This window comes from Theropithecus gelada, chromosome X (assembly GCF_003255815.1).
Source record: "Theropithecus gelada isolate Dixy chromosome X, Tgel_1.0, whole genome shotgun sequence".
Taxonomy (NCBI): domain Eukaryota; kingdom Metazoa; phylum Chordata; class Mammalia; order Primates; family Cercopithecidae; genus Theropithecus; species Theropithecus gelada.
The window spans coordinates 67,824,348-67,832,972 of NC_037689.1; the positions used below are offsets into that span (position 1 = coordinate 67,824,348).

Genomic DNA, 8,625 nt, shown 5'->3' on the forward strand with positions numbered 1-8,625 from the left:
TAGCCAGTTATCCCAGCATCATTTATTGAATAGGGAGTCCTTTTCCTATTGCTTGTTTTTGTCAGCTTTGTCAAGGATCAGATCATTGTAAGTGTGCAGCCATAATTCTGGGCTCTTTATCCTGTTCCATTGTTCCATGTGTCTGTTCTTGTACCAGTACGATGCTGTTTTGGTTACTGTTGCCCTGTAGCATAGTTTGAAGTCAAGTACCATGATGCCTCCAGCTTTGTTCACTTGCTTAGGATTGCCTTATTTATTTGGGCTCTTTTTGGTTGCATATGAATTTTAAAATAGTTTTTTTCTAGTTTTGTGAAAAATGTCATTGGTAGTTTAAGAGAAATAGGACTGAATCTATACATTGCTTTGAGCAGTATGGCCATTGTAATGATATTAATTCTTCCTATCCACGAGCATGAAATGTTTTCCCATTTGATTGTGTCATGTCTGATTTTATTAAGCAGGTTTTTGTAGTTCTCCTTGTAGAAATCATTCACCTTTCTGATTAGCTGTATTTGCTCCTATTTACTATTATTTACAATACCTATTGCCTAAGTATTTTATTCATTTTCTGGCAATTGTGAAGGGAATTGCATTCCTGATTTGACTCTCAGCTTGACTGTTGTTGTTCTGTAGGAATGCTAGTGATGTTTCTACGTTGACTTTGTAGTCTGAGACTTTGCTAAAGTTGTTTATCAATTTACAGAGTTTTTAGGCTGAGATGATGGGGTTTTCTAGATATAAGATCATGTGTCTGCAATCAGGGATAGTTTGACTTCCTCTCTTCCTATTTGGATGCCTTTTATTCCTTTCTCTTGCCTGATTGCTCTGGCCAGGACTTCCAATACTATGTTGAATAGGAGGGGTGAGAGAGGCATCCTCATCTTGTGCCGCTTTTCAAGGGGAATGCTTTCAGCTTTTGCCCATTCAGTGTGATGTTGTAGGCTGTGGGTTTCTCAAAGATGGCTCTTATTATTTTGAGGTATGTTCCTTCAATGCCTAGTTTTTTGAGAGTTTTTGACATGAAGGACTGTTGAAATTTATAAAAAGCCTTTTCTGCTTCTATTGAAATAATCATGTTGGTTTTTTTCTTTACTTCTGTTTGATATGATGAATCACATTTATTGATTTGTGTATATTGAACTAACGTTGCATCCCAGGCATAAAGCATACTTGATCATGGTGGGTAAGCTTTTTGTTGTGCTGCTGGATTCAGTTTGCCAGTATTTTGTCAAGACTTTTTGCATCGATGTTCATCAAGGATATTGGACTGAAGTTTTCTCTTTTTGTTGTGTCTCTGCCATGTTTTGATATCAGGATGATGCTGGAATCATAGAATGAGTTAAGGAGGAGTCCCTCCTCCTCAACTTTTTGGAATCATGTCTGTAGGAATGGTACCAGCTCTTCTTTGTACATCTGGTAAAATTTAGCTATGACTCTGTCTGATCCTGGGCTTTTATTGGTTGATAGGTTATTTATTACTGCCTCAATTTCAGAGCTCATTATTGGTCTATTTGAGGATTCAATTTCTTCCTGGTTCAGTCTTGAGAGAGTGTATTTTTCCAGAAATGTATCCATTTCTTCTAGATTTTCTAGTTTATGTGCATAGAGGTATTCATAATATTATCTGATGGCTATTTGTAATTCTGTGGGGTCAGTGGTAACACCTCTTTTTTGTTTCTAATTGTGGATCTTCTCTTAGTCTAGCTAGCAATCTACCTGTTTTATTAATTACAAAAACTAACACCTGGATATGTTGATCTTTTGAATGATTTTAATTGTCTCAATCTCCTTCCATTCAGCTCTGATTTGGGTTATTACTCGTCTTCTGCTACATTGGGGCTTGGTTTTCTCTTGGTTCTCTAGTTCTTTTAGTTGTTATGTTAGGTTGTTACATTGAGATCTTTCTGACTTTTTGATGTGGGTGTTTAGTGCTATAAATTTCCCTCTTAACACTGCCTAAGCTGTGCCCCAGAGATTCTGGTATGTTGTATCTTTGCTCTCATTAGTTTCAAAGAACTTCTTGGTTTCTGCCTTAATTTCATTGTTTACCCAGAAGTAACTCAGGAACAGGTTATTCAATTTCCATGTAACTGTATGGTTTTGAGTGAATTTCTTAGTCTTGATTTCTAATTTGATTGTGCTGTGGTCTGAGAGATTGGCTGTTGTGATTTCAATTCTTTCAGCATTTGTTGAGAAGTGTTTTATGTCTAATCATGTGATCAAATTTAGAGTACCTACCATGTAGCAATGAGAAGAATGTATACTCTGTTGTCTTTGGGTGGTGAGTTCTGTAGATATCTACCAGATCCACTTAATTCAGAGCTGAGTTCAGGTCCTGAATATCTTTGTTAATTTTCTGTCTTGATGATCTGTCTGATATTTTCATTGGGGTGTTAAAGTCTCTATTATTCCATGGGAGTCTCTTTGAAGGTCTCTAAGAACTTGCTTTATGAATCTGGGTGCTCTTGTGTTGAGTGCATATATATTTAGGATACTTAGGTCTTCTTGTTGAATTGAACTCTTTGCCATTATGTAATGCTTTTTTTTTTTTTTTTTTTGTCTTTTTTGATGTTTTTTGGTTGAAAGTCTGTTTTGTCTGAAATTAGGATTAGAACCCCTGCTTTTTTTTCTGTTTTCTATTTGCTTGGTAGATTTTTCTCCATCCCTTTATTTTGAACCTAAGAGTGTCATTGCATGCGAGATGGGTTTCTTGAAGATAGCATACCATTGGGTCTTCATTCTTTATCCAACTTGCCATTCTTCACCTTTTAATTGAGATATTTATCCTGTTTACATTCAAGGTTGGTATTCATATGCGTGGATTTGATCCTGTCATTATGATATTAGCTGATTATTATGCAGACTTTTTATGTGGTTGCTTTATAGTGTCACTGGTCTGTGTACTCCAGGGTGTTTTTCCAAGGGCTGGTAACAGTCTTTGTTTTCTATATTTAATGTTTCCTTCAGGAGGTTTTGTAAGGCAGTCTGCTGGTATCAAATTTCTCACATCATTTGTTTGTCTGAAAAGGATCTTATTTCTCCTCTGCTTGTGAAGCTTAGTTTGGCTAGATAAGAAATTCTGGGTTGGAATTTCTTTTATTTAAGAATGTTGAATATTGGCCCCCAGTCTCCTCTGGCTTGTCAGTTTTCAGCTGAGAGGTCTGCTGTTAGTTTGACAGGCTTCCCTTTGTAGGTGGCCTGGCCTTACTCTCTAGTTGCCTTTAACATTTTTTCTTTCATTTCGACCTTGGAGAATCTGATTATTATGTGTCTTCAGGATGATCTTCTTGTGAAGTATCTTACTTGGGTTCTCTGCATTTCCTGAATTTGAATGTCTGTTTCTCTAGCTAGGTTAGCTAAGTTCTCGTGGATGATATCCTGAAATATGTTTTCGAAGTTGGTTGTACTCTCCTCATCTCTTTCAGAGACACCAATGAGTCATAGATTTCGTTTCTTTACATAATTCCATATTTCTAGGAGGTTTTGTTTGTTCCTTCTCATTCTTATTTCTGTATTCTTGTCTGCCTGTCTTATTTTAGAGAGCCAATCTTATAGCTCTGAGATTCTTTCCCCTGCTTGGTCTATTCTGCTATTAATACTTACGACTGCATTGATAAATTTTTGTAGTGTGTTTTTCAGCTCTATCAGTTAATGTTCTTTTCTATACTGCCTATTTTGTCTGTCAGCTCCTGCATCATTTTATTGTGACTCTTAGCTTCCTTAGATTGGGTGTCAATGTACTCTTGCATCTCAATGATCTTAATTCCTATCCATATTCTTAATTCTGTTTATGTCCTTTCAGCCATCTCAGCCCAGTTCAGAACCCTTACTGGAGAGGTGGTATGGTCATTTGGAGGAAAGAAGGCACTCTGGTGTTTTGAGTTGTCAGGGTTCCAGCACGGGTTCTTTTTTTTTAATTTATTTATTATTATCATACTTTAAGTTGTAGGGTACGTGTGCATAACGTGCAGGTTTGTTACATATGTATACTTGTGCCATGTTGGTCTGCTGCACCCATCAACTCGTCATTTACATCAGGTATAACTCCCAATGCAATCCCTCCCCCCTCCCCCCTCCCCATGATAGGCCCCGGTGTGTGATGTTCCCCTTCCTGAGTCCAAGTGATCTCATTGTTCAGTTCCCACCTATGAGTGAGAACATGCGGTGTTTGGTTTTCTGTTCTTGTGATAGTTTGCTAAGAATGATGGGTTCTTTCTCATCTTTGTGGGGTTACGTTCCTTCAGTCTTTGAAGTTGCTGACCTTTGGATGGGTTTTTTTCTTTTATCCTATTTGATTGCCTTGAGGGTTTGATTACGGTATAAGGTGGATTCAGTTTACTGACTTCATTTCTGGAAGATTTTAGGGAGCCAACACCCAGCTCCCAACTCCTGGACTGGGAGGCGCCTCTAATGCAGGTGGACTTGTATTGGGCCCTGACTTTGGCTCCTTGATGTTAGGAATCCACTGCACTGGGGCGGGGGAATGGGCAGTGATGCACTCCTGGACCACTGTGCACTACACTCCAAAGGGTGATGTCAGCCAAAGCATTTCATAGTGTTGTGGCAAAGGGACCTGTCCTCATTTGCACATGCCAGCAGCAGCAGTAGCATGGCAGGGTGCATGCTCATTGGCTGTGGCAGGATGCTAGCAGGTACCACAGTGCCTGCCTCTGTGCAGACATTCACTACAATGGTAGAGGCAATGTGGCTGGTGGGGGTTCAGGGGGCCCCTGCTGGCAACTGTGTGTGAGGTCATGCTGGTGGTGGTGTTGGAACAGGGACTGGGTGCTGGTGGGCATAGGTCTGTGTGCTTTCTCTGTGTGCCACAGGAATAGTCACTCAGGGTGGGGGAGGGTATGTTGTTCTCTGTGCCTACTTCCTCTCCCAAACCAGTGTTGGCACAAGGGCAAGGCACTGGTAGAGGAAGGGCAGGCTGGCTCTGTGACCATCAAGGCCCCAATTGCAATGGCAGTTGGTGAGGGAAAGGGAGGTGGACTGCACTCCTGCTATGGCAGTGGCAGGACAGAGTGCATACACACACTGTTCTGACTGGCAGGCAAGGAAACCAAAACCTGCCTGTACATGCACATGCTGGCAAAAAGATGTGCAGGCTTGCTCTGGGCCCAAGGGAAGCTGCAGTGTGGGGAAGGAGTAGGGGGACTGGTGCATGGCCGTGGAGGCCCCAGTGCTGGAGCTCTCCACCACTTAGTCATGGTCTGCCAACACAGAAGGTATAATGTGGGTCCCCAGAGCACCAAAGTCTGCCTTGCAAGCAGGCACGGCCAGGATGGGGCCCCAGGAGAGGCCAGCAGACCAAGGGATGCGCAAGTCAGACTGGCCCCATCTGACAGGCAAGACTGTCTTGTAGCATCCAAGTCCAAGAGTTCCTCTAAGGCTAATATTTCCTGTGGGAGCAAGTCAAGCTTAGGAGGTGGCCATCCCTGACCATGCTTTATTAAAGACGCTCCCGTGCCAAACCCTCTGGGCTCCACTTCAGCTGGCATGCTGTCCCTACCACTTCTCTAAGCAGCTCTCCCTGCCAACTCAAGTGTCCATGGTGGCCAAGGGGTTGGTCTCCTTGTGCCAGGATTCCAGAGGTCCATGGCAAGAGCAGGTCGCTCCTTGTCAGTTCAATTCATTCATTTCCCTGGATTCGCTGGAGGCCAGAAATGAGTCCTAGTGTGCAGCAGCCTGGTACAGGGCTTCCAGGTTCTTTCCCCTTCAGCCCAGCTTCCATGTCTTCCCTCTGTCCATTTCAGTGCCTTCCTTCTGAAGATCTGTTAGTGTGACAGTTGTCTCATTCCCTCGGTGGCAGCTGTTTCAACTGACTGCATCTAGTCGGCCATCTTGCCCCCAATATCCAGTTCAAATTTATCCACTTAGCTATATCTTGAAGGGAGAATACATTTTAGTGAGTATATAAGTTTCTTCGTGAAGAATATGAAGGATTTTATCCAAGATGTACTAAATTCTCCAAACTTATGAGCATTATTTTTGACCAAGTTCCCCATGGCTTGGATATTTTTGCAATAAACATGTCAACGTTAATTAGTCTTCAATAGTCAAATTAGCTGAACTGGGCTAGCCTGGTTTCTTTCTTTGTCACAGGGAATTATAAATATTTCCATCAATCTGTCAGTTCAGAAGGGAGTTTTGAGTGATATATATAGAGGTTACTAGTGGGAAAGGAAGATCATATCAACACGATGTAAACAGCAGAGTTGACATTAATAATTAGCAGAATTCAAAATACATTCCCTTCAACTTATGTCCACTTAAAAATAAATGAACAAATATAAATATTATATATATATATTTATATGTTAATGTCTTTATAAGTGCTGTAATCAGGTCTCTAAAAGAAACAATAGAGTCATTCACAAATAGCAGATTAAACCTGCAGTTAGTTGTCTTGTTACTATTTGAAAGAGTTCTTAGTACCTAGAATTTAAAAATTGGTAAGGGAAATTACTGTTCTTTTAAGATATTCACCTTTTTGTTTTGGTGAAGTTTAGTTTAATTCTTGAGAAAAGTCAAGAATTGGACTGAAGTCATAGTCTATATTCAAAATCTTAAAATATATCTAACTAAAACAGCTATTTGCCCTGACTCATTATACTGTTACAAACCATTTTAAACACAAGCTAGCTTTCAGTTATGTCCAGAAAACATAGATTCTATCTCATTAAGTAAGCATGCTGTTAATAAAGGGTTAAGAGACAATTCATGATTTAAATAAGGGGAAAAATTGATGCAGCCCAGTTTGACCTAGGATATTTGAGCCTACAGGTCAAATGGTTTCCCCTGTAGAATAATGCCCTTGACTTTGTTGTATTTCATTGAGGCATCGGTTTAACTGAAACTTGTTTGTCTGTAAGAAATGAAAAAATAGCAACTGACACCACTATTAATAAACACAGAGAGTTTAATCTACTTCTCACAAAGGAAAGTAACTGCAGAAAGAAGGCAGGCAAATTTTCCTTACACCTACTAAAAGAAATCTACATGGGCTTAAGTCACAGTCGTTTAAATTTTTTAATTATAAACTAGAATATTGTCTTTCTCTTATTCAACATGTCACTATTTTCCAGAAACTAATAGGCAAATAGAATTTATTTTCTAGTTATGTTTCATACAATAACTAATTTTACAAAATAAATAAGTGAAATAGAATTCTTATGCAGGAATGAACATTCACCAGAGGGCACCATATTGCATAAAAAACAAAAAGCAAAATTCTTGCAAATAGTGTATGCAGTTTAAATGTGTAAGGATAAGGAGGCTGTGATTCTCCAAATCATTCCAAAATAAATAGAAAGCAGACTTACTTTAAACAAAAAACCTAAAAACACTGACACACCTTCCTTTTTCAAACTTCTACAGAACTTAAGAGTTTGTGTCACATGTTGTGGAACAAGTAATTATGTTATTTTGTTATTTCATGTGTGCACACTTTGATTACCCTACAATATCCCTTGAAGATAGGAAACAGGAATAGATCATTTACTTACTGGCAATTGACTACCACTGTTCTAATCCTAAATACATTAGTGAACACTACTTGTTAAATTTATTTTAGACAGTTACATAGAGTTAACCAAGTTAACAATTTATAGCAACAATGCACCAAATCTCTATTGCACATTTGTAAAGGAAGACTGAATCTTTTTCAAATATTACTGTTGTTAATTGCCATCAACTAAACATTCACTACGTAGCTGGCCCTGTGTTAGGCTACACACATGCACATACACTAAAGTCATGCTGATTGCAAATAGACTGAATAGTCAAAATTAAAAGCAGCTATTTGCATGATTTAATATTTAATAAAAAATTAATTATAATGTTTCAATCAAACTCAATACTTATTGAGCATCTACTATTTGTAAGGCACTGTTTTGTAGAAGAATCAAAACAAACAAGGCGCCGGGCGCTGTGGCTTAAGCCTGTAATCCCAGCACTTTGGGAGGCCGAGGTGGGCAGATCACGAGGTCAGGAGATTGAGATCACCCTGGCTAACACGGTGAAACCCCGTCTCTACTAAAAAATACAAAAAATTAGCCGGACGTGGTGGTGCGCGCCTGTAGTCCCAGCTACTCGAAGGCTGAGGCGGGAGAATGGCGTGAACCCGGGAGGCAGAACTTGCAGTGAGCCGAGATCGCACCACTGCACTCCAGCCTAGGCGACACAGAGAGATTCCATCTCAAAAAATAAATAAATAAATAATAATAATAATGATAATAATAATAATAAGGCTTGTTACTGATTTCAAGGAGGTAATAACTTAGAAAACAGCAATCACATGCACAAAGTGCCATTTACTTTAGCTATGGCTTTTGACCTTTGTTCTGTGAAACTTGCCTGTGTGTAAAGCTGAATCTGCATTGAAGAACACCGAACGGATACTATACACATCTGGGACATCAACAGAGATGAGGCCAGCACCTAACAAGAGTGACAGAGTGCATATGAACCAACATCGCCTCACCTACAAAGCACAAGTCAGGGAGTCAGAAGTTGCAGGGAAACACAGTAAGAATAAAGAGGAACTAAAGTTGAAAAAGACTAATCAGTAAAGATTTTTTTTTTTTTTTTTTTTTTTTTTTTTTTTTTTTTTTTTTTTTT

General features: G+C 39.4%; 1 protein-coding gene across 2 annotated transcripts in view; it reads right to left on the reverse strand.

The window, feature by feature from the left end:
* The window catches only part of DACH2 (dachshund family transcription factor 2), a 670,017-nt gene that overhangs the window by 608,132 nt on the left and 53,260 nt on the right, over nt 1-8,625 (reverse strand). The gene's annotated exons all lie outside the window — the stretch shown is intronic.